Source organism: Drosophila biarmipes, chromosome X, assembly GCF_025231255.1.
Source record: "Drosophila biarmipes strain raj3 chromosome X, RU_DBia_V1.1, whole genome shotgun sequence".
Lineage (NCBI taxonomy): Eukaryota > Metazoa > Arthropoda > Insecta > Diptera > Drosophilidae > Drosophila > Drosophila biarmipes.
In genome coordinates this window covers 24,922,717-24,950,027 of record NC_066611.1, presented here as the reverse complement: position 1 = coordinate 24,950,027, position 27,311 = coordinate 24,922,717, and the positions used below count along the sequence as shown (strand labels likewise).

The 27,311-nt window shown below is 43.8% G+C and overlaps 1 protein-coding gene and 1 non-coding gene across 4 annotated transcripts in view; one reads left to right on the top strand and one right to left on the bottom strand.

The window, feature by feature from the left end:
- LOC108027550 (RNA-binding protein FUS) overlaps positions 1–27,311 on the top strand; it is an 84,425-nt gene that overhangs the window by 36,439 nt on the left and 20,675 nt on the right. The gene's annotated exons all lie outside the window — the stretch shown is intronic.
- On the bottom strand, positions 19,025–19,097 carry Trnar-ucg (transfer RNA arginine (anticodon UCG)). The gene has a single exon. It is a non-coding gene; the product is annotated as a tRNA-Arg (tRNA).

The following is a 27,311-nucleotide window of genomic DNA, read 5'->3' as shown; positions in this document are numbered from 1 at the left end:
ATAATTTAATTAGAAGAGACTTGTGGTTTAAGGAAATGCTTGGAAATTCATAAGTGTTGTACTACTTACTCGTTACTTTTGTTTCTGTAAATGAGATGTTCACTACGTACTGATATCATTTTAATATTTATGCTTTTTTGAGTTGATTTTCCGTTCTGTTCGGTTGCGTACAATGATGAAAAATAATTTTAATAATTAATAAATAATTATAATCGGTAAGGTGTACTACACCAGTAACTGGTAACTTTGCTTGTAAGAAGATGGGATGGATTTTTACATATTTCCGAAGACTTTTTGTGCGGTGTATATAAAAACTTCGTTGACAGGCATAATCAGCAGCGGGAACAGGAGAAAAAGGGGGTGCACAAAGGAAGAGCAGCAGGGGAGCTCTGGAGGATCTGGAACCACAACGACCGACAACATTTAAATGACTGTAGCGCCGTCAACGGCAACGCCTTTGCTAATATTTATGCCCCGGGCTTTATAATCGTGGCCAGACCGTGATTCAGGCGGGGATTGCAGAGATTTTGAGTCGGGAATGGTGGCTGGTAAATGGAGGATAGAGGATGGAGGACGTAGGACGTAGGATCCAGGATGAAGAATGGTGGAGGGCCAGTGTCCGCCCGAGAAAACATGGCTGAAAGCGCACTTTTGGCCAGTCGAAAAAATCCTTGATTGCATTCAAGCTGAAGAGCAAGGGGGCCTTCAAAAAAGGGAGCGATGCCATCGAAGATGCCAATTGGAATGGAGACTCTTTGTGCCACTAAGTGCGGCTGAATTGGCCTGGCTGCCGCGTTGAAAATGGGATTAGATGAAGCCCCCTGAGAAGAGGTTACGTAAGGGGTTAAGTAAACCAAGACGCAGACAGGCGAAACAAAGCTTAATTATTTTGAGGGACCATTTGGCTCACTATAATTTGAAAGTTGCGCCAAAGAAAGATGTAATATACCTTACAACGGGGTTCAATTTATGGATATTAGTGGTAGTAGTAAAACAATTTGCCTTATGTAATTGAAAATTAATGTAATAATAATTTTATGAAGTATATTAACTTAAAATGGGTTGCTATTGCAAGATTTTTTAGCAAGGATTTTCCTTCAAAATTCTTTAAATATATTAAGGGAAAGGTAGGAAGGGTAATATTTAGTTAGAGCTAGTTACTGTTTGCAAACATGTACCTAACTAGGTCCTGAATATTTCCAACCGTTTTTTCTCTTTATTCTGAGTTTCTTTTTTCGGAGGATTTCCGAGACCTGCGAGTGTCATCTCTTTTCGCATTTAAATTGTGTGTGGCGAGCAAATTTGGTTTTCGCACGATTTCATTTCGGATTTCGCATAAATTAATCATTGCCTTGCTCCGAATTTGTGCGGTCAAAGTGGGAGAGTCCAGGGGCGCAGTGCTTTTCCGGTGGGGGTGGTGGGTTGTGGACGGTGTCATCTTGGATACTACTGGGGCTTTTTATGGGGCACGGGCAGGGGTGTCCCGAAAAGGGGGAGGCTGACATGCTTAGAATGCACGTTGCTTATTCGAATGGGCCAACAGCAATTGATAAACCAATTATGCAGGATGCATGTGACACTCGACGGCATTCGGGCCTTGTGGGTCTTTCTCCCTCACCCCCTCTCTGGCTCTTTCGCTGGCCATATCCCTTTCCCTTTCCCTTTCTTTCTGCATCTCGCCGTCTCTTTCCCAGTGCCAGCCCCCATTTCGACCTGCTTATTGAACGCAATTACCTGACACAGTTCTGTAGTTTTCGCAAAAACGATGTCAATGCACGGGTCAAAGTTCAGTTGAACAAAACAGAGGCAGAGGCAGGGACAGAGACACATACATATACATGTTGTGTGCGGGGGGAGGGGCGGTCTTAACTTTCCTTTTCAGGACTTTGTTAATTAGGCAAGCCCCTGTCCCCGAGCCCGAAAACTGATTTCCCACAGTGGAGGCCATCCAGCCAATTGACCCAGTAATCCCAGCCAGATAAACTTTCCCGAAAAAAGATACAAATAAAAATTCGTAACGGAATACCCGCAACAAAAGTGCAATATTAAAAAACAAAGCCCTTCTGCCACAAGTGCAAAAATCGAAAAGCAATGCCAACAAGTTTAACTGAAACCGAAATCGCCTTTTAGACAAAAACAACGTGAACTCTTCTCCCACAAAAATTGGAGTGGCCAGCTAACAAGTAGTGAACGTGGTGTTACTTAGTAATCTACTAGTGTAGGAAATTACAAAGCGAATTTGTGCAAAGTCATGAAAAACTTTTTTAATTAATTTTTTAATTTTTAATAGCACAAAAAAGTGCAAGTGCACTTCCTTTCGATGAAAGCGGTAGGGAAGGCAATTTTCTCTCGTAATACTTGCAAGGAATTATTTTAGTGTTGACTTCTGAGAACTTGGCCATTCGTAAGTGATGAAACGCGGGGGCGGCCGACCCTCAAGGGTAGCGATTACAGGGTAGGCAAGTGCAGAAAGAGGACACCAGTCCGTGGTGACCTCGACCCGGCTATAACTTGTATTGGTGGCCTATTGTTTTTTGCCGGTTCCCCCCCTTTTTATCGTGATTTTTCTTTGGCCATGGGAAGATTCGCGCTTACTGGCTTGACCATTGGGCAGCCAGTTATCGCAATCGCAATCGCAATCGCTATCCATTTCATTTACCGCAGGACAAATTTTTATTGCTGATCCAAGCAGCAAGGACGACGGCATTGTTTCAATACATATATACATATAAAATTGCCGGAAAAGTTGCTGCAATTGTCCTCATTTTCTTTCAGTTGAGGACGATTTTATTTGTGGGGGCAAGCGGGGGAGCACAATAAATGTTGTGCAACATTTTACATAAATAACAAGGACATGGACAGGTCCATGCCCCGCCCCCTGATGTCCGTTTTGACAGTCGTCAAGTGCATTGTGCACTTTGCCAAAAACAATTTTGCATCTGCAGGACTCAGTGTTGTGCACTCGGTATTCAGTAGCGCCTCTCTAGGACACTCGACTGAATGTTTTCTGAATGAACGAGTGAGTGTTCATACATATTCATACGCAGCGTGGCACACTGCACAGTGTCCACGTGTGTGCGTTCGAGTGGGTGTGTAACCACAAGTCAAAAGCCTGTTTAATTATGTTGACAATATGCAAATACCGGGCTTTTGGACGGACGGCAAAAATAATTGCATTTCGGCTTGCGGTCCGCACTTCATGCTTATTTTTTATGTATTTTGCGATTAGGAATTCGCAGCTTGTGTTGGATTTTGGCTTTAATGGACGAAAAGTGCGGCGTTTCGTGTGATAAGAGACTCGAGACTCTCGAGCCGTTTTCTTGTTTAAGTCTTGACAATCTTGATCCTTGACTTGTGGTAATGGCGAATTTAAAACGACTTCGTAAGTGCTTTGTGGTCACTTTAAATGCACTTCATAAGAACTGCAATTGAATTAAAACTTTATAGTTTACAGGCAAACACTTAAATTGAAAATCGTCACCTTTTTTAATGTTGACACAAAAAATACGTATTTCCAATTTCCGAAGAGCCTGCTTTAGTTTGCCTGTGTTTAAACGCTTCGATTGATTGAACATTTTTCACATCATTGATTTAATTGTTGTTTTGTTACCCTCTCCTCTGCTTAATTATGTAGAATAATTTAATTTTACATCACATTTCAATTGACATGTGATGGCTTATAGCCTTTTGCTACGCTGTCTACATTTTAATTTTGCCTTCAGCTTTCTTTTGTGAACTAGGCCTGAGGAAAATAAAGTAATTGGTTGATAAACTAGGGAGTTTTGTTGGTGACTTTTTCATATGATAAGCGATAAAAGGTTAAGAAAGAGATAGATAAAATTAAGCCTAACCTGAAATACCTTGATAAACTAAGCTAGGTTATTTATTTATAAGGTGGCTTGTTGATTACCACGTCTTGACCTTTAACCTGCGGTTTTTGGTGTAAAGGGTCATTTCGCCATGATTGGATTTCAGCGGTGGGAAATTGAAATCTGTGCCCGATTGATGGCCTGCCATTTGCGCAGCCTGATACTGACGGGCTGCTTAACCGATTGGGGCCGTCCTCCGCCCTCAGTACACCCTATAGCCCCCCCCCAAGGCCACGGAATTAGCGGGACACATAATGCGATTCATAATGACGGCGAGGCGTGTTAGTTAGGGAGTCCAATTGTTTCACAGACAATGAATGTCATGTGGTGATTAGCATTTTGAACTGCCAACTTGTGGGCCGGACTTCCAGCAGGAAGGGGGTTCTAGGGGCTGGGCACGCCCGGCGAGTGTCGCTGACAATTTCCCAGGCTTAGTTTGTCGTAACTTGAATGCCAACCCGGCTCTCTTGGCTTTATTGTTGTCATATCAAATGCGGCGACTTGGCAATTTATGCTGACAGAATGTCTGCTCTGCAATTTCCATCCCCTGCCAACGCCCCTGTGTAATTGGATAACATAATATTTAACTAATTTATTTGATATAGCACACATACATGAGACAAATGGTCCACTCTTCCGAGTCAGGCATTTGGCTGTTTGAATGTAAATTCCGAATTTCGCAATTGCAATTGCAATTAATGCCAGAAAGGCATTTCAGAGATGACATACCCGTTGCTCAGAGTCGGAAAGGGGGTGTTTCCCAAAGCATTTCCCAAACCATTGTCAGAGGCGTGGCCTAATCAAATTATCGCAAAACTCAATGAATTCGAAATGAGCAGCGTCTTCGAGAGCGATTCAAGGGGTCTGAGTGTCTGGAAGTTTGAGTGAATAGATGTCTTGGGTGACTGAGTGTCCGAGGATGCCTCCGTGATGGCTGCTGATTATCGGAGAACAATTATTTGATTTAATTTAAACTCGGAGATTTTCCTAATGAATTGCCCCAGCTGGCGATTAGGCCGGGATCGAAATGTTTGGGCAGGGAATAAATCAATTAAAATGATTGTGCTTGCGGTTCAAAACATCATAATAAGATGATTATCTTAATTGATGTTTTAAGAGTGTCTTTCAAAGGAGAAATTGCAGCTATGTGGGCTTTCGAAACGATATGATTTTTGAAATATATAAATTAGGGCTTGAATTATTGATATTAATTTGTTTCACCTTTATGTTTTTTGGATTTTATGCTAGGTGGCTTATGAAAACTCTTAAAATTTCTTTTGCTACAACATTTTGAATGCTCTAATTAAAGTGAGAAACAGCCCAGAATCGATTAATAAACCCCATTGAGCATCAAATTATCCCGAGAGAAATAATATAGTATTATTAGAATGACGTTATGACTAATAAATTGGGGGTATAACTATTTTGTAAACTTATATTTATATTGAAATCTAAATAATACGTATTCAAACTCTGGCTACTGCGTATAACATCAGAATCTTGTTAGTTCCAACTTCAGAACTGGTTAATGTACCCGCCTAAGCACCAATTTTTGACCATATCATTTGGGTTTTCGGTTCCTCGGCCTCATCTTATCGTTTTGATTTTTCCGCTTTCCGCCTCCCAGCTCCGAAACTAAGTGAAAGCCCTCTGAAAGGGCCGAAAGCCACTCGAAATTGTCCGCCAGAAAGCAAGGACCATTAGGGGACCACTTGAGTGTAGCAATGTGTCAATTAACAATTTGCGCGCACTGTGTTTATGATGCTGGTTTCGTTGGCCGGGGACGCTAAATTATGTTGCCCAGTTCTGCGCGGCCAACTCTCCTGACCCCGGAAAATTTATGCGCATCATTAGGTCCAAATAACTATATTGTGTGTTACGCACACCAGCAGCCACATACATCTACACCCAGATAACTATGCGCACAGATATATTTAGTGCCACAGTCGCAGCTGCAGACAAGCGCCAGCCAAGTCCACTCAATTTGTTTGTTTTCACGAACATTTAAGTGGCTCAAGTGGCCGAGCTAAATTCCCAATTGCCGTACACGTTGTAACCAAGTGCTAATGGCATGGCTGGGTGGGTGGTCCTCGCCCTCCCGGGAAAACCACCCGTAGACCCCCACCACCCACACGGCGTTTAATGAGCTCAAGTGAGAAATTGCCGTAAAAATAAATCAAGTAAAATTCTGATTGCGGGAATGGTTCGTATTATCTTAACTTTGCTTGCCTATTTCCAAAGGTTTTTAGGGAAAAAAGGAAAACTGCACATATTATATGAACTAGTAAATTAAGCCACATAACTATTTTATTAAGTCCTGTAAATATGCTTATATATTGTGGTACAATTGTTCAACCTTTTTGAAAGTGTGCTTTGTTTGTTTTTTTAAAAATCATGCCTTGAATTCAAACCAGGTGGTATTCTCTTGAATTATGAAAATAGCAATTGCTATACAATAATTATAACACACTTTTAGAAGTGATTCTCTTCTCATGAATTAGCTTACTTTCTCTTACAACCCCTTAATAAGAGGGAACTTGATACAGTAGCCTCTGAGGAAAGAAGAAACGACTCCTCTCGAACGCTTTGACTAATTCCCCGGCCAATTTCCAATCCATTGGCTTGGCCAATTAGGCAAATCAAATTGACCAAGAGCTCGGAACTCGGATTGCGCCCCACAAACACACAGAAAAGCTAATCAAAAGCCGCCGACAAAAGGAATAAATGGATGTGAAAGTGGGGGCGCACTTCGATGCGGGAAGGGGCGGGACGAGAGCTGCCTGGATGAGGTGACAAAATCGCATTACAACAATTAAAGCCCACACGCTCCCTTGGGGTTTTTTGCACCCGTTCTGTTTGCCAGTTCGACAGCAAATTGTCTAACAAAGACTTAAAGGCTTAAAGTGCAAATAATCCAGCTAGGCCAATAGGGGCAGGGTGGTTTTGAGCCGGGTTTTAGGGGGCTTTGGGAGGGGCTAGGGCCATTCAATCAACGAAAATGAAAATGAAATGGTGGTGGATGGGGGACTGCGGTGCGGTCTGTGTGTGCGCACTTATTCATTCATTTGTGTACTAATAGGCGCACAACCAGACAAAATGACAGACAATCAGTCAAACAAACAGACAAATATGCGCCCACACACAGCCCCACACACCGCCGAGACAAACAAACATGCAGACAAACAAAGGCGGTTGGCGATGGCAGCCAACAAACGACCAAACGACATTATCCAAAGTCAACAGCACAAACAAATCACACGCTCCCAAGCACAGCGGTGCTTCGGAAAATAGTGAAGCTGCAATTTTTTCAACCAATTTGCAAATCAAATATTAACCAAAGAGCAGGGATTTAAGCTGCGTTTCGCACAAGAGAGCACGTTTTAAACACATTCTATAGGTTATTACGAGATTTGTGTAATGAGGGGCTTAAGGGACACTCGAACCCTTACAACTTAAAGCTTAAACCATTTTACAGCAGCATAACATTTGAACGCCTTGTCTCATTTTGAGATATTATTTCTAAAATTAAATATGTGGAATTAAAAAGGCTACAGTAGTAGTACTTTTTATAATATTGCTGCAATATCAATCTTATGCCTTTTAACACTAAACAATATTGATGTGCTCCCAACACTATTTCTCCCTGCTGACCTGCTTTAATTAACTGTCTGTGCACTTTCCTAATTGCTAGTTTCGTGACCGCAGCTGTATGCGAGCACACACTTAACATCGGTACGGGCACCCACACACTCGCACACTCACAGACCGCCCACACCCACACCCACACTGACACAGGCACGCATTAGGTGCGCTCTTTATGTTTTATCTCAAATGCGATGCTTGGCTGCTGATGAGTGCCAGCCACAGCCGCCCCTGCGCCCGACGCCCTCCGCCCTCCGCCCTCCGCCCCTTGCTCTCAAGAGAGGGAAGCCTGTCATTTACCCACACCCAAGCCAAAGGCCCCTCGAAAAAACCTCTCTCTGCTGCCATGTCCTTTTTTGCACTGCTTAGGTTGAATTCTGAGTTCTGCTTGTTCACTTAATGATTCTGTTTGCCATTAACGCAGCCAAGTTTTTGACAGTGTTGGAAAGTGGAAAGAGAAGCAGCAGCATTTTAGGTTAGGTTTGGAAAAACTTAATCCAGCAAGACAAGGGGGCTTTTTAGGCATGAGTTTTGGGAAAGTGTTGTTCTCGCGACTTAAGCACCCAATGGCATAGGCATTTAAAGTAAGAGTTAGGAGTTGTCGTACACAATTCGTTCGTTGGCAGTGTTGGAGAACGTAGGAAAACAAGGTGTTATTGGGTTCCCATATGTTTTCAGGATGTGTTTTTTGCATATCTTTTAAACATATTCTCAGACATTTAGATTACCCAGCTGTATTATTTAATTTTTTCGGCGATTTATGCTAACACATTTGATAGGTTCTAATCACCTCATTTGAATGTTGCCAGCAGTCCTGTTAACTAACGCCAACGCCCCATAAAATAAAATTATACGAAAAACCCTAGGAGTTTTCCGGAAAGCGTTTTCGTCACAGCCCGAAGGGCATCCACCGAGTTTCGTGGGGAAAAGCCGGTCGACTTTCTTGTTCGCTTGTTAACTTCGGCTCACTGCGGTGGTTTCTTGTTCTGGCCCTTCGCCATTGTTGTTGCTGGTGACTTCATAAACCGCTTAGCGGAAAGCCTTTCAAAATGATTATCATAATGGGCCAATGGCAAATGGTGTTAGCAACCGGCTTTTCCTCTGATTACTGCCGTCCTTGCCGTTGATATGGGGCATGTATGCGGGCTTATTTTTGTAGCTTCCTGTTACTCTTGAGTGGTTCAGAGATTGGAGTGATTACTAATTGGATTTAGTAACACATAAATTTGTAGATATCGTTTGAATTTTACCTTCGAATATCTCAATAGCAAGGGCTCTAGTTGCCAGAAAATTAGCAAAACTTTATGGACTCTGTTTTCATTATTGTAAATACTCTTTTTTCCCCTGGGACACATTTATCCTGTGAAAACCAGGGCTAATTATAAGTCAAACTGCCTGTTAATTCTTCGTTTTGTTGTGGGACTGCAAGAGGTGAACAGAAACAATATTTCGGTGGGCTTTCGGTCTTTTCGGCATCCAAAAATTGCCTGTCTCTGGTTACGTGTAGCAAGTAAACTTGTCTGGCTAAGCAGGGGCTTAGTCCAGAGGGGGGGCGGGTGACACGTGTGCCCCCGGGAACTTAAGCCAAGAAATCCAATACATTCCGCACTGTTTTCCGAGTTTCCCGATGGCTCTTTTCTTGTCTTATCCCAAGTTATTGATCAAGCTCGTCCAAAAAATGCAGTCTCAGGCCGGGACCCCCCGCCGCACAACGCCCCTGCGTCTGGGACATTACAGCTCGGTAGCTGGGAATCCCCTTGCAGTTGATTTTTCTGCCTTTTTCGGCGTGCGCTGCCCAAAAGTCTTCAACTGCAACTTGTGTTTCTCGCTTTTTCCACGACTGTCGAACATTTTTCGTGCGCAGTGGCGAATTCTCGTGTCTGCCGGCGGGGGCGGCTGGCAGCGCCAAGGGGGCGTGGCAAACATTGGCAATGTCTGCACGCGATGTTTAACGTCTGCTTTTCCCGGATTCCGAGTTCCTGAGTTTCGAGCTCCCGAGCTCCCGAGTTCCCCAACTGCCGGTTCCTGACTCCTGACTCCTGACTCCTGGCTCCTGGATCTTTTTGGGCCGCCACCTCCTCCTGAGTCGCAGACGATAGGCAAATGCAAACAAGAAACTTTTTCGGCCGGAACGGAGGAGAAACCGCCAGACCATGCCCTCTTCCCATGCCCCCCTGCCACGCCGCCCCTGAAAATCTGTGTCTGTGTGAGTCCGCCACTTCCGCTTCCGCCTTTGCCAAGCACCGCCAATCATTGGCGAAAATTGAGCTCATTGTGGTCTAACGCCATTACACCGGCCATGTACGACGGCGCCCATGTGTGGGAAGGGGTCGCCGGGTTGCAGGGGTTCGGGGTTCAGGGGGGTCAAGGGTTGGCGGCGGGCAGACACAGATAGATGGAGTTGCCAAATTCAACTGTGACTGCACCGTAAGAAAACAATGGGAAAAGTTCCCAAAGCTTCGAAATCTCCTTATTAATATAAATGTTTATTTGAAGCTGATTAGGGTAATTTGCAAAGGTTGTTGACCAAGGACAATGTTATAGTAGGAGTATTCGGTAAAAATATGGATGTCCCCTGCTCTTGATTCTCTTGATTAATTTTAATGAAGAGTTTTATGCATACGTATTTATATATTGGAAAAATGATTCTTTTTCAGAAAAAAGGAAATAAATATTTCGATTGTATTCGGCTGTTCAGGTACGGATTAAAGATTCAAGATCAAATTTTAGCAATGGCTCAATTTAGATTTCTCGCCGTGAGAGCATTCGCAAACAAGTTTTATCTCAGTGTCCGGCTTAGGCCAAGTCTGGCGGCGCCTGTGTGAAGTCGTTAAATGCGGCAAAGTAAAATAAATTGAGCCAAGTCATGTTTCGAGCATGAAATGCATTTTTATTGCGCCCAAGTAGCGATGGGTGGTGGTGCTCCTGGGGAAGGGTGTGTGCACAACATGGGTAACCACCGAAATATATGAACTATTGAAATGCACAAGATATTGACTGCCGACTGCCGACTGCCGACTAACGACCCTCGACCGTCGACTGTCGACTGGCGGCCTCTGAGGCTGCCGGCCATAAAGTTCATAAATTTACGAGGACCCACAGCAGCGAGTTGCGAGTGGCACGTTGCAAGTTGCTGGCTAACAGCCCTTTGAGCGGCAGACAAACTTTCGACGAATGGAAACTATTATTTCATTTATCAGTTTTGCTCAAAGGTTCTGCGGCTGCATTAGGAGCTCGAAGTCTCATAAAAATATGGAAGCCCGAGTGCCGTGATTGCAAGTATTTTAGACCTTAATTTGTTGTCATCAGCCGGGCAATAAATTAAGAAAGTCAGTCGGATTTTCCTAGCCAAGATATGGGAGAGTAAGGGCCCAGTTTAATTTTTGATTTATTAACCGGTGCTAGAGAGCTGTCAGAATGCTTCAAGCTCGTCTGCTGCCTTTGTGCCCCGAGCATTTTTGTAATTACACCTCAACTGGCTTGCACTTACCTAAGTAATTCCCATTCACTCGCCGGACTATTTATTAATTCAACTCTTTATCTCTTCTTATCTCGTTGCAGGTGAGTTTCGTGGGCGAAGGCACCGCGGTTGCCCGGGATTTTCCGGGGGTTCGGGAAAACCGAAACTGGCCACTAATTGCCCCCGTTGGCGGAGATCCCCAGATGCCTCAATTCCAGACCGCATTCCCCATTTTAACTCCATTTCGCCCGGTTCCTCCCCCGCTGTCTGTGATGTAGCCAAGTCTATCTATGTAGCCTGTGTTTTTTCTGGGCTCTGTTGCCTTTTTTTGGGGTTTTGGTGGGCCTGAGCCCCCTGCAGTTTCATAAATTTTAATGTAATATTTCCATGTTGTACAATTTGGCTGTAGGGGTTCGGGGAAGGGGCGAAAAACGCTTACAACGCCGAAAATTATGCTATAAAAATGCACTGCCGCTAATTAGGCCAACAAACATGGCGAAAACGCCAGCAGATGCGTTCTTAGAAATGTTTTCTTGGCCGCCTTTTGATATTATTTTTATGTGGCCATATCCTCTTTTTTCGTATTTTTGGCGGGGTCCTCAATGGCGCTTCTCTCGGCGCGCCCCATTTCTGCTGTAAGTGTAATCATCGCACGATAAAAGCCGCTTACAATAATTGCCCCATCTTGTCCGGACATCGTGTCCTGTATCCGGCTCCTGAGTCCTCGGTGTCCGAGGTCAGGCTTCCGGGTGCGGGGCTCCCCTTTCACCCTCGCCTGCATTGAAGTCGCTACGTTTTGTGTCGATTTCCGCTCTCTTTGGCCTCCTCGCCGCCTCCTGTTTTTTGCATTTTATTTTCCGAAAGTAATCGCAATTGCCCGGCAGTCGGGGGCTGGCATTCAGCTTTTTATGCACTAAATGTAAATTGAATCAAGTTATTAGTGAGAGTTTCCAAGTGAATTAGCCAAGGCAAAGGAGAGGCGGGCAACAACAGGAAGCTGTTAGCAGATGGACTGAAAACAAGAGGAAGCGCGGTGAAGGTACCGGAAGTTCTTACAGTATAAATTATGGCTTCGTTGATGTCCATACCTAGAATTATTATATTCACTGACTTCAGAAATAGCATCAATATCTTCTTCTTTATTTATGGTTATCTAATTGTAATTACTTGTGAAGCACAGGATGGTCTCTGTATCTGAATCTCAAATAATCATTAAATTATTATTTAATAATTTACGCAAAGCAATATTTCAACGTTATGGGAGTAAGTAAAATAATAGTTCTGTTTGGAACCTTAAGCATTCAGTATTTAAATTTATGTATTTATTCGAACTCCGTTGGTTGCTTGAATTTGGATGCTATTTATTCGCTTTCTACAAGATTATCGCATGCTTTTCTTTTGCATTTCCAATGCCATTCATTTCCGGTCAGCCTTAAGCCAACACTCGTTGACTTATCGTTTATTATAAACTTTTTCACAAATAATAGAAAGTGCTTTCGTTCCGTTTAGGCCTCGTGGACTTTCTTTGCGAGGCCCCCCTCTCTCACTTCCTCTTTTCCCCTTTTTCCCCTTTTTCCCCATTTTCCGCATTTTCCGTTTTTCCGTATTTCTCCTGCTTATTTGGACCGTCGGAAATATTAATAAATAATTTTATTCTATGTAAATATTTAAGCGCCCTGTTCAGTCATAAATGTTATTTATTGCCGCCCGGCCACACCCCTTTTCCAGGATATTTATACCGCTCGGCTTTGTTGTCCTGTCAGTGTTGTTGTTGCCGCTGCTGCCGCTGTCCCACGTCCGTTGTGTTTGTATTGTTGCCGCCTAGACGAGGGTCTGCAAGCTGCTAGAAAGCCGAAACTTTTTGCTGCCGCTGTGTTGTGTGGTCATTTATGTCATTTCATATTTATTCTGCGGCCTTCTGCATAATTGGCAATCCTCTCGCTTCGCAAAATATTAAAAAAGAGAAAAAAATGTGGTAGCCCGAAAAGCTTTCAAAACCATCGAAACAAAAATCGAGAAGGGCTCCAGCGACCCTCGGATTAAAAATAAATCTATGTAAATGCATTTACCGTGGTCGGAGGGCGGATTAATTGAGTTGCCACTCGGTGGCGGTGGCGGTGGCAGTGGCAGTGGCAGTGGGCTGCTGAATATTGCAGGGCTCCTCCTGCCACGGACCCACATCACGCGTACGCCATGTGGCACATGCCCCTCTGCACTGCTTCCTCTATCTCCGCCAGCCTGCGCCCTCTGCTGTCCCGACTATTGACTTGCCCCGAAAAGTGGCCGAGAAACGAGAAACTTGAAGCTGGCAAAGAGTTGAGTTTGAGTCAAGTTGATCCAGTGCGAGTGGGTCCCCGGGCATTTTGCGGCTTTTGCGGCCTCCAGCCCCTGCTCCCAGCTTCCCTTGGCCTAAGTATTTCAGCACTTGTGCATATTTTATTGTATTTTAATTAACTAAATCTCCGCCGCCGGCTCCGGACCAGAAACTCTGTCAACTTGCGGTCAGCACGAAAAGTGCGCAAATTCCAGGGCAGGCCGAAATGCTTTTTCAAGAGTTTTCCCTGTTTTCGCTTCAATCGCCCTAGACATGCGTCGAAATTAAGTTAAAATTAAATATGACTGGGCCAGTAAGTTAGGAAAGGACTATCGACTATGAAATCCATAAAGTCATTTAAATTTTCATACATTATTTTGTATATCTTAAATTGAAGTTGGCAAACTGACGGTAGTTATTCAAGCACGAATTTCAACAAGCCATGTTCATGAAGTCAGTAAATGTTTGTTGAACGTACGCTTTCAAAATTTGTCAAATGAATTTATCTATATTTTTTCAATAAAAGTAAATAAATTTCAGGAAACCAGCACCACGTAAGATCATAAGTACCACAAATTCAAAATATTAAAATATATTTTTTTTAGTAGGGCCTTATTTATTGGTCAAGGGATTATCTCTAAGCTTACTGACATTACGTTTTTGGGTATATAAGTAAATAAAAATACTAAGAACATCATTGAGTCTATTGGATTCAATAGTTTCAATCATTAAAAAAATTCAACATATTTTTCCAGCTCTTTTCTGTATTATAAAGTAAACCCCAGTATATCTCTCCCTGTTGACTCCTTAATTCCAATAATTTCGTTCGAATTTTTCAAGAATATCCATATCTTCTAGCTATTTCATACTTAAAAACTGAAACTAAGTAGAGATTTAAATTTCTCTGTGCCGGGAATTATCCCTAACTTGTTGACATTATCAACAAGACAAAGAAGCCAGCTCGCCGCTTTGGGCCAAAAGTGTTTGTCATCCGCCTTTGTCTTCGGTGGCCGGGTGATAAATCTGCATTAAAACTTCATTCTCGGGACGGCAGGGGAGCATGTTTGCGTGTCCGAAAAATTAAATGTCACGTGCTGGGTCGGATGCGGCTTTCCACGTAAGGGAAAGTGGGGAAAGCCGGGCCAAAGGGAAACAACTTTTTAAGCCACTCCCGAGCACGTCAGTGCGTTTTTGGCTTTCGGCTAATATATCAACAAATTGTTAATGCCAGCGACTGCAACTGGAATAAGCCCAGCCCCACGGGAAACTTTTTGCTAAGTCGCCGACAGTGAAATCTCACTTTGACAAATTAAATATTGACCGGGCGGCAAAAATTGGGCAGCCAGTCGAGGAGACTTTATCTTTATCTGGGTATATATGTATCTATATATCTATCGAGTGCCTCAGCTTCCTGGCCGCATAAATGCAGTTAAATGGCTTTTGGCATCGCTTTTTATGCCTACTCGAGGCCAGGCAGCCCAGCCCTGGAAAATGGCTTAAAGCCCCCGGGAAAGCCACTTGCGCCTCCTCGGTTTTCCCTCCCCACTTCAGGACATTTTCCGTTCCCGCTTTTCCGAAGGGTTTGAAGGGTCGCAGCTGCACGCAAATATTTGCCGCATTTTTTATGCGACCACAAAGCACAGTGGGTGCAAGCGAAGTAGCAACACTGGGCGAGCGAGACGGGGCGCAAAACCTTTTTATGCGATTTGCGTTTTCGTCATAAATTTAACAGCGAGTAAATATTTGATTTGATTTTCACTCCCACGCCAACCGATAGAGCCAGAAACGGAGCGGCTTATGTTGATTAAATGGCAATTTTCAGCCTTTCAATTTCGGTGATTTTCCTTTATGGGCTTATTTGAACATTTTGAGAGGTCGAAAAAGAAGAGCAGATTGCGCGACGTTTGTGAAAGAGTGATTTAGTGAAGTATTTCCCAAGTATGTCAAACGTTCGAAATTTTGATTGGGCTGTATAAGGACATTTTCAGGGGCCTCGAACGTACGTTCAACGCACTAAGTGCAAATAATTTAATTTTTTGCTATTTGATAGCATTTTGTTAGCTCTTTGCTTAGTGCAAATGATGGAGTTTGTTGAGCTATCATTTCCATAATATTGGCAAAAAACATGCGGTCGCGAACGTACGCAAAATGAAGTCGACTCTGGCTTAATCTAGTAAAATGCAAAAATCTGCGAATTGGGACGGAATATTCAAAAGCATTAACTTTACATTAAAAATGGATTCATGTGGCTTTCTATTGAGTCTGTTTCCAAGGAAATATCTCCATTAGTTTTTTTATATTTAAATTAAGTACTCAGGGATTTTCTTAAAACAAAACAGTGAAAATAGGCTTTGGTTCGCCTGTATTATGAAAATATGGCCATTTATTAGTGAAAATACGCAAAAAATACCACGATTTTGAAGATTTTGTTGCTTCGGTACTGGTTGACCATTTGACCATACTTTTTAAAAATATATAGGCTTCCATTTGCGGTCTAAATATGTACCATACTAAGCCACTTCATCGATTGTAGGGTTATTCGATTTTTGACTAGTTAAATTTATTTTTGATGGTTCAGACTCCTTATAAAAATTAAAAATCTTGTTCGTTCTACAAATCATTTAGCAACATTTTGTTTAACGTATTTTCTAAATCTAAATTATTTTGTCATTATTTTGTTGCGAATCATTCTTTTAGATTTCCCAGGATATATGCGTTGTTCGAGAGCACTCGGTTTTCCCTGAAAGGCTCTTCTCATTTTTTGCTACGGACTTTACTTTCGCTTCACTCTACTAATGGAAATAATTTGAAATTAGGAAAATTATGATGAGAGTTCGTCCTGTGCGCTGTGTCCTTTTGTGTCTTAGCAACCGGAGGAGGCTTTTCCACTCACACACGCCGGCACACACACATGCGACTAGCCGAGGAAAATGAGCATAAAACAAAGTTTATGTGCAACTTTTTGATTACAAATGCAAATTACAGCGTCGACTGGAGCTCAGAGCAATAACAGCAAAAACAAAAAAGCAGAGAAGGAAAAAATGCTGGAGTGGGGCAGGAAAAATGCCTGGGAAAGCGTGGCAGGAGCAGGAAAACTTTTTCATATTGCAGCAGAAATTGCGTCAATGTTTGCTCGTTCGTTCGCTTGTTTGTTTGCCTGCTTATTTGTTCGTTTGTTCGTTTGCTCGCCAGTTTGTTTGTTTGTTTGTCTCCGTTTGCCCGCCTCCGTTTGACGCTGTTTTGGCAGTTCGGAGTTGACAAAACATTTCATTTGCAGGCAGCGCCGGAAAATGCGTAATCATAAGTTCGCCGGCCCCAGGTTGATTTGATTAGGGGAGCGAAGAACGTGTATATTTAAATGTGATGACACGGGGAAAATCGGCGCTGTTTGATGTCTGCGCTGAGGTCCCGGAGAAGCCCAACATAACTCGGCAACTTTGGTCTTTCGATGGTGGAGGTGTTGAGTGGTGGGGTTTCCCGCGCTGTAAATCGGTTTGGAGTGGATAGTTGGTAAGGGGGTTGGTTGTGTTGAAGCCGAAAATTACCAGTATTCATTCAAGATGGGAAAGTTCATTCATTTACATAAATGTAAACATTTTGGGATAAATCTATTTCACATGGAAAATTTCACAACTCGAATTGGCCTAAAAACCAACTTATTAATTTATTTATTTGTGCACTGTTACCAAGAGTTTAAGCTTAAGGTACAGGGAGGAATCGGCCATAGTTGGTAGCTTTTTCGGCCGGACTAAACTATAATTTACAAATTTCTTAATAGTATTTACAAATGAATAGGATGAGACAGATATTAACAAGTTGAACAAGTTGACTTAAAGAAGTTAAGTTTTTGCTGGATACTTTCAAATGAAGTGAAATGAAATGAATTTAAACCATCAAATAGCTTTACTTTTGAATTACTAGATCTATCCACTTGAAAAGCGGTGCAGTCGCTGAGAATGTGTGGAATCAATATGGCATATCATATCCTTATAGATCTGAAAACAAGTGGCCTTTGACCATGCTTATAGAAATTATATAAAAACTATGGGAAATACTTAAAAACCTCTATTGACCTTTCTAAAGCTTCCATTTTGGAATCGACCTGTAAATGGGTCTGAAGTCCCCGAATTCAGTAGGGATAATTGCTGTTGGCATTTTTTGCTGGCACTTGTGACGGCGGCCAACATCATTACTCAATTTGCAGCAATTAATTTCCATGCCAACAACTCGATTTGTTTGCCTCCTGCTTTCACTATCTCCAGGACCTTTTCGTCCTTTTTCTGCCGCTTTGTTGCCCTTGTGCCGCCGCTTGTTTACGGGTGACATCCGCTCTGCTAGTTTTGGTAGTTTTGCTAGTTTTGCTAGTTTTGATGCAGGTCGCCTGCGACGATAATGACGGTGATGATGGCCCGGATGGCCTGGGTGGCCGGGTGGTCATGAGAAGACCCTAATTAATTTCCTCGCCTTTTGTCTGCAGTTATTTGCCGCATATGCAAGCTGTGGTGGTGGCAGTACGTACAACTGCCGCCCAGGTGCTCCCTGCTCCAGACGGTGGACACATTTCAACTTATGCTGCGCTGTGCGAAAACTTTTTGCGGAGAGCTGTTTTTCGGCTGCTGCCGGGAAAGTTCGGACGGCCAAAGGTGGCCGGAGTCGGCCATAACCTCAATTATATGCAAGGCAGCTCATTGTCGTCCGCTTCCTGTGTCCTGTTTCAGCTCTCAGTTCAGCTCTCTGCTGCCGCCCCAGACTCCCCCCTTTTGGGCCAACTTCTCGATAAGCGTTTAATTGCTGGTCGAGGACCCAACGTCCTGTCTTCTGGGCGGCCCGGCTGGGTGGGCGGGCGCCTGGCTGTGGACACACCAGAGGGCACCGGAAATGCGTTGAACAATTTCAACCGGATGTTAAATGTCAGAGCGCTTGTCGCCGTTGTTGCCATAGTGGCCATGGTGGCCGGCCCTTGTTGTTCTTGCTGTTTTTGCGGGCTCTGCAATTTATAAGCGACAGCCGCTGTCAGGCACAGCACGAAATTGATGTCCGATCGGATCGCATCGCCGGCCGGCCGGCCGCCCGGCACTCGGCATGCAAACTCCAATGAAAGAGCACCGGGCTGCTTTTAAATGCCGCCATTGTAGTGGATTGCTGTGCTTCTAGCCGGCTGGGCTGAAGTAACTCGGTTGCGCGTGGTCCCACAGATACGCAACTTGGTATGCGGCATCTTTAAGTTTTTATTTAAGCATGGTGGCTTGGCCAATTCATTCGTTGGCGATTAAAGCTGCAGTTTTACTGCGCTTTTGGCCTGCTATGCTGACGAAACTGGGTTACCGGTGGAGTTACAGACCTGAAACTTGGTATGTGAGATCTCTAAACTATTACTCTAGCTTTGTTGACTTGACGGAGTACTCCTAGGGCATATAAGCTGGAGTTTAACCTTTATTGGCTGTTCCCGTTTTGTTTCTAGTTTTCTCAAGTGCAATCTTTAAGATACTTTTTCTTGGTAGACATAAAAACTTTTGGTAAACTATATTGTTCGAAGCAGAATAGTCAAGAGGTTTTCCTGTTCGTGGGCTGGGTAATTCAAGTTCTAATGTATGTAGAAGGCAATAAAATAAGAGTTTGATACTTTGATAAAAGTATACCTCTAGATCTTTAAGTACATGTTTTCGGATACAATGAGTAATTACATATTTCATATATTTATCTCTTTTACAATTAAAAAAAAAAAGGATCGTACTTCTTCGACCGTGACAGGACTCGAACCTGCAATCTTCGGATCCGAAGTCCGACGCCTTATCCATTAGGCCACACGGTCGCTTGCTTCCCCGCGGATTACGATGCGAACAAGCCAAACGGGGGTGCGGGTGCGAGAGCGGGACGGAGCTACGGAATTAGAAAGAGAGGGGCCGTGGAGTGCGAATCAGAAAGAGAGGGAGCATGGTGTGTGCGAAAACAAAGCGGGGCGCTAATTAAGAAACGCTCTAATGAACAACTGACGGAATGCCGGAATGCCGGAATGCCGGAATGGGTGAATGCCAGAAGGGGGGCTGGGGAAGGGCCGGAGTGACGAACTGACGGACGGACAATAAGGTGCAGCTGCTTCCTCTTCCTCTTCCTGGCTCATGAGCACAAATACCGACAATAGAACACGTTCCATACGCAAGAAATGAGTGCTAAAATAACTAGAAAGCTGGGAAAAGGAGAGAATAACTGGGCGGCGGAAAACGAGTGCAAAAAAATGAAATGTCAAGGAAATGTGCAAAATGACTTGGAAACTCTTGTGTTTTTTCTGTGTTTCTGTTGCTTTTGTCTCTGCCGCGAGCTGAAAAGGAGTATTTCCGGCTTCCCTCTCTCCGAGTCACTGTTTCAAAGGAGGTTTTAGCCGGGCTTTCGCGCCACGTCATTACTGTAAATCGCGAGCTTTAAGAATCTCCCACTCATGCCACGATCCACATTCTGCTTCAAGAACCGGGCCCTCTCTCGCCCTCTTAGGGTTTTCGAGGTCCGGGGTTCAATCCCATCACGGACCGCCTTCAGTGTTTTATTTCTTTTTTACAAATATTTCAGCTGGCCATTCAATTGTTTGTCATAATTATGTTATAATAATTGATTCAGAATAAATATTCTAATGGTTCAACAGGAACTTAATTGGGAGTCTTTAGAAATAACGTAATGAAAAATGCTGACAACCTATTCTTAATGAACAAATGTATGGTCTAATATAATCTCTGATTTTTTAAACACACTTCAGCGATAAGTTATATTGAAATACAATACTTGTTTTCAATACAAACAGGAAGGTCCTAAGCCATCTGTCCCTTCGCTTCGCATTTTTAAGAGCTTTCAGGATAGGTTATCTCGAAATACAAAGTTTGTTCTGCCCCACAAATCTGCCTATTTCTTAGAAGGAAATTCTTTGATAGCAGGAAAGTCACAAGCATTCTACCCTTTCGCCTCTCCTGCCTTCCTGACTTAAAGCCTTTGAACCCCTTAACCCTTTCGTTCAGCCTTGTATATTTATTTTTAACGACTGCCCAATTACGGGGCTGCGAGTCGTATCAAAATGGAGCCCGGTTCCCGGCACAATGCGCGGAGAACAGTCGTCCTTACGGCATCGCCATCGCCATCGCCATCGCCATCATAATCAGCGGCCTCATCATCGGATTGATTGGCCAGAGCCAGGGGCATCTTTCCGTGGCTCGCTACTGTATTCATTCGTTTTCTTTCATTTGGCTACATTTCATTTCAATTCGATTCGATTCGATTCGATTCGATTCGTAGTCGATTCCATGCCATTTGCCTCCATTCAGTGCCCCGTGTACCCCCGTCTGCCCTTGAGCATCCTTCGAGTCCTTGCAGTTCCCTTCAATTCATTGAAGGCCCGATTCATGGGCACCAATTTGCAGGAGGCGCCATCGCCGACGCTCGAAAACAACATGAGCATATTTTCTCTGGGCCGTAAAGAGGGGACAGGTCAGTGGGGCCCTCTTCCCTGTTAATGTTTTCATTGGCCCCGCCGCCCGATTCTCCCCTTTTGGCAAACATTCAAAATGAAAAGTCGTTGGGCGAAAAAAGCAAGCTGAAACCGAACCGAACCCCCACGATAATGTGCATCAAATGAGCTGTGCGCACATTTAGCAGGCGTCGCCTTGGCTATTGAACTTTATTAGCCTTGTACTCGTCCTGGCAAACCCCTTCGCCGCCGCCCCTGATGTCTGGCTGGCTTCGGTCTGCTGGTCCTGTGTTTCCGAAAAAAGAAACAGCAAAAAATGGCAGCCGTAAACGCTTAAGAACCTCAAAGGACTGACGGGGCAGGGGGCAGTTTATCAAAAAGCTTAACGAAACACGCTCGGACATTTGTCCTGGCCGAAATCCCAGGGGGATTTTCACACAAACGACCAGAAGATGCCCTAATATATGGCCAGTTTCCCTATGATAGCCATCTCGATGGCTGCGAATTAATTCCGCTGGACACAACATTATTTCACTTGTCCTCTAATTCTTGTAGTAATAATTGAGTTACTTGGGGGACAGGACAATTAAGGGAATGGTAAGGAATATTCAATGATAGTTTTAGAAATAGAGAACGCTGTTACTTTAAGACGTGTTACAATATACATTTTTCGAATTAAAACTTAAAATTATTGATTTAACATCAAATGAATCGAGCTTTTCCAAGGTCCCAACCAGAGAGCATAAATGTCGAAGCCTTTCGTAGTTTGTGGGGAGTCCCCCTGGATCGGAAAAACATACGAGTATATGCTGCATAAATCAATTGACCAATTGCATATGCCCTTTCTGGAGGGCCCGGAAACTAAAAAAAGAATATATGGCCAGGGCCACACACACTCGCACTTATGGCCAGCAACAAATCATGGCCGGTCGTGCATGTTTCATGTCCACTTAGCCAAGAAGACGACATAACGACAAAGTCGGCCGCCCACCCATAACTCCAGATCCCGTTTCGGCCAAAAGGAGCCGCCCCCGCCAGCGGCCCGCCGAACCGTCCACAGTTTTTGCTGCCACTGGCACTGAATTACGCTTAAATTATGGTAATTTATTTTACCCCAAAGAGCGATCCAGCAGGGCCATGACGACAACGACCACGACAACGACAACGTGGACATGGCCCCTGGTTCCTGGTCTCTGGTCTCCAGTCTCTAGTTTCGAGTTTCCAGAGTCTGCTCTCGGTCCCATTTACCATCCATTCCCATCCCCCCATTGGTCCCGATGTCTGATGTCTGATGCCCGATGTCTGATGGCCACTGGCCAGTGGCCAGTTGAGCCCACTGTAACTGGCTCGCTGGAATAGTTTCCCCTCTTTCTTTCCAACAAAAAGCAACTCAATTATCTTAAAGAGCTTTTATGCTTCCAAAGGTTGTTTCACATACTCCACCGATTGACACTACTTATTTATTGCAAAATAGCCACTAACTATTAAGTGAAAGGGCCTCAAAAGTTGTTCTTTTTAATTAAAAATAATAAGAGTTGTTGTTGAAGGTTATTCAAGTTTATTGTTTCATTAATTATATAGATAAAAAAACTTCCCAAAAATACAATATTTCTTCTTCTTAAATTGGCTTTATCTTTACATCTTTTTGCCAATTTAATAAAAATCCCAAACTGACCATTTTTCTAGGATTTTCTTCATATCCGTACTTTGTTGACCCTTTGTTTGAAATTCTCAGATACAACATTTATCCCGTAGATTTTCCTCCTCCAATTTCACGCTTGACATAAAAGTTTCCAAATTAAGGCAGCGCCTTTATGGCTACATTTTTGAATGCGTCCTCCTATTCGCAGGGACTTATTAATGTTACAGAGAATTAAGGCCAAGTTCTGGCAAACGGAATTTTTCCCCTTATTAATTTTTAAGTTTCCTTGCGAATTTTCCCCATCGTTAAGTTATTGCAAGTGTACACAGAGCGATGAGTGGGTGGTGGATTCACGGAGGGTGGCGGGTCGAAGAAAGCGAAAGAAAAGCTATGAAGTGGCGACTGGACCGAACGTCGCCGCCTGCCATTGACGCCTCGTCAGCTTCTTGATTTATGCGACGACTCCACTTCTGACCCACCGAACAGCGAACACCACCAGCTGCCCCACCACCTCCATCCCGATAAATAAGCGTGAAAAGTGCATAAAAAACTGCTGCTAAATTCGCCCTGGGATTTCCCACAGCCGGGGGGCAATTAAAACACAAAAATGCATTCGTATGCGCTTACGAAACAAATGCGATGGGGGTTTTCCGGGGGGCGAGTGGGTGGAGGGGTGGTTGGGTGGTTGGGTGGCTCGGGGGACGGGGGCAATCGTGTTGAATGACGACGCCTGGAGCCGGGTCCGTTGGTCCGGGGCCGGGCCCGGGGTCCGGGGTCCGGAGTCCATAGTCCGGGGTCGGTGCACTAAGCGAAATTACTCGGATTACATCAAGAACATGGTAAATATAATGTTCTTAATCTATTCTTGATCTATGCGTAGAAAAAAGAGCTTAACCAATGAATTAAATTAATGATTTCTTGGTTTTTTAAAAGATTTAAGCTCTTTATTTTATCGGAAATTAATGGTTCTCTCCGAGTTGAAAGAAGTACTCCGAATCGGCTTAGTTGCATTTTTAAGTCAAGACCTCTTGACAGCAATTCCCTTCTATTAAGAAACTCCAGAGTTGTGTCAAAGATTCTTGTTGTTATTATATTTATAGGAAAAGGTCGAAGGTACTCCCAGTTTCTGACAGTGCAGTTCGTTCAGTCCGGGATGGATTAACATGTTGGCCGCACGGGGCTCATTAAGTGCGTCGTTGACGTTTGTCGTCGTCCTGCGTCCCTCGTCCCTCGTCCCTCGCCCTTCATCCACATCCTCCGTCAGTGGCTCCAGCGAGTGACTGAGTGTGCCCCAGCGGCTGCGGCAGGGGTGGGGGCAGGGGGTTTTCAAGGGGGCTTAGTGGGGCCGGACTTAAGCGCTGGGACTCCGGTTATGTGTGCTTAGAGCGCACATCAAATAACAAATTAACGATGACGACGCCACAGGAGCCGCAATCATTTTTACTTGTTTCCTTTTTGATTTGTTTCCGTTTTCCTTGTTTTCCCTCTTTTTCCCATTTCCCGCTCTCCCCCCGGCCGGAAAAGCTGGCAAATATTTGCGCTCGCTGAATGAATGATTTCAATGAATAACTCAGATGGACTAATGATGAGTGCGGTTAACGTATCGAGAATTGCACTGCAAGGGAGAAGTGAATTTATGGGCTTATGGCTATAATGATTGCATTGCGATTGGGAAAGCATTTAAACTCTAATAATTTCCTCACTTGTAATAAAAGAATTAAATATATTAGTCTTAGTTTAATGAATATTGTTTAATAAATTGTAAGAGTCAAGCACAGCCAAATCCCCTAAGGAACACTAACAAAATAAACCCTATTGCAAGTATCGTAAAAAAATGACTACGAATTATTTTAAGTCCTATTTTAAAGGACCAGGTTTTTCGAGAAAGCCTGTGGAGTAGATTTTTCCAATCGAGCTCGTTGCGCCCACTCGAGACACTGCACTTGGATAATGGCTCAGTGCTTATGGCAATTGATAATTAGATTTGTGTGGCCCCCATCATCCCGGGGACTGAATACAAATCGACAGGTCCTGCAGCACCTGTCCCCTCCCCCTGGTCCCCCTCGACAACCGTTCCACATGGAGCGTGACAAAGTCGCCCAACCACTAGCTCTCCATTCGAATTCCGAAACCGCCCCCAATCTTGTCCTGATCCAGATGCCAAGCTCCTTCGTCCTGCATCCTTCTGCTTACGACTCATTTGCGTTTGGCGCCCGTAAAGCAATTATGACCCAATTGGTTTGGCTTTGGTTTGCATTTCCCTCCGAGCCACGCCTCCCGCGCTCCAAGCCGCCCACCGCCCACCGCCCACCGCCCACTCCTTGCCATGTGTTTAACCTGATTTGTGCCCAACTGTCATGCCCGCTAGGTGCACTGAGAGGAGCAAGAAGTCATTTTAAATTTCCCATTGAATGTGAAATATTTTCGGTCTCATTAAATGGAACATCTGAAAGAACCAATTAAATCCAAGGGTTTTGAAACGTTAGAAATGGTATATCAAGATTTGTTTAAGAATTGTAGGTTCCTTATAGGTTTCCGATGGTAGATAAAAACTTCTTTAAGAAATATAGGATTATCGAACGTTTTATTCAATGGTAATGGAAAAAAGAGTTCAGATAATATGATTCCAACTTAACTTTTGCTTTGAACAGCTTGTGTTGATTACCAGCAAAGAAATATTATTAACTGCCTGCTCAAACAGTTCTGCCAGTGTGGGCGTCTGCTAGTATGTGTAAGTGCCCCTGTAAGTCCTTGTGTGTGTGTGTTACTGGCCATGGACGTGCCCTGATAACAGTGGAGTTGGGGTGAATCTGGGAGGGGAAAAGGAGGCGAGTGCGAAAGCGAATGCGAATGCGAATGCGGGTGGATCCTTCGTCCTTCGTGCTGTCTCCGGCTTCCGGTCCTCGTGCTCCTCCCTTTGTGCATGATGCAATGAAATTATCACTTTCAATTGCAATTGCCACACACTCGCCAATTCAGAGGCGGTGATGAAGCGGGGGCGCTGGCAGAGGGTCTTCAGGGGGCGGAGCTGCCGGATTGAAGAGGCTTTGGCCAGGTGTTGAGTGCACGTAGCTCAGGTATGGCCGCTTTTATGTCTGCACGTGTGCATCCCACTCACTCTAACTGACACCCACCCCTCTCGCCCGCTCCTTGGGATCCTCAGTTCTTAGTGGGACCCTTCCTCTAGCGAGGCCGTTCCTAAAATCTTTATAGATTTCGATAATGTTTTTATGGCCTTGAGAGTGAGCCATAAAAACATATTTTATATTTATTCCGTTTGGCTTGCGACGAAGAGAACACTAGCTGTATACAAATTTTATATCGAATACCCGAAGGCGAGCGATAAACTGCTTTAAAAAGGCCCAAGCTAAAATTTGATTGGTGAATAAACTTTTTGACACGATAAATATAAAACGAAATTCATTTCAAAGCAGAACATAAGCTTGAAATTCTTATTTAATTTTGTGAAATTCCAAAATCATATTTGAGTGTTATTTACAAATTTTGTTGCCATGGGAAAAACGTTGATATTTTTGACTTGTTGTGAAAGAGGTCAGCAAAGAATTAATCTGTTGTGATAAAAAAAATTGAACATCCATTTAAAAATCAGAACATTAGCTTTAAGCTCTTGTTAAATTAAAAAAAATATTTTAATGTTAACAACTAGTTTTCCCTACTCAATGTGGTGAATAATACTTTTTCCGACTGCCAAAACCTTGAAAAAGGGTTTCGGGACACGCGGATGAATCGGGAACATCCTGTCGCCGGCACATCCTGCGTTCCCTCTTCAAATTGAAGCCGTCTCCCTGTTTAATTTTTAGCCCGCCTCGCAGTGGGCGCCATTTGCATTGCATACTTTTGTGCGTTGCCTTCATTTAATTGCAACGCTGTCGCAGGACGACGAAGGATTTGGAATCGCGGCGATGGGGAGGGCGCCCCATGTTTTTTGGGGCGGGCCGGGGCTGTCCTTTTGTGTGACAAACCAACTGTGGACTGCCTGCTGTTGACTGAAAGATATATGATGCCAAGCTCAAAAGGCGAAATTCGCTGCTCTTGTGGGGACACTTTCCCCGTCCGGTCCCCACTTTCTACCCGTATATACACACATATAATGTTTGTATACATATATTTGTTTTGTCTCTGTGTGTGCCATTTTGTGCAAATTAAATTCTTTGCTCTTTGCTCCGCTTTTATTTGTTGCTGCTCCTTTTTGCGGATTTCCATTTAACTAACTTCTTAATCAGGCAGCCCCTTGACAACTGTCACTGGCAGGACCCGATATGGGTGGGCTAGGGGGGCTAAGAGGGGTGGGGTTGTCTCCGCGGGGCGCTGACCCATTAAGAAATATGTGCAAATGGAGCATACTTGCATAGAATTCCGAGTCAGCCAAAAAGAACATTAAAAACGAAGAAAAGTTGGGCTCAAAAAGGGTTTTACGCCTTCGGGCTCTGTATTTTATCTGAACTCATCCGTGGCTCCATTTCAAATATCATTTTATCATGAGTAACACTCTAGCAAGTGAGATAACATAGTTAATTAATTTAATTTAAATTAATTTGATTCCTTTCTAGGTACTTGCACCACTCTATGCATATCAAAAATTAACAACTTGCATATAACAAGTGTTTCCTTTTGCTATGTTTATGCTAACCCGATTCCACACTTACATTCTAATGAATTCCCGCAAATATATAAGGCATTTTTGTAATTGCATTCTGTCCCCTAATTAATGGTCTCCGTGGAATTCCCATTTCCCAGCTTGCACTTTAAGAGACCTCGTTTAATTGGCGCCCAACTAATTTTTACGCTCGCCAACTAATTTCAATTTCAATTTCAATTGTTTAACTTTGCTCACTTTCTCCAGCGGCGTGGTGCCGTCTCGCTCGCTCCGCGCTCTTGCCGTCTCTCTCTGCGGCAGCCTAGTTTCAATTTCT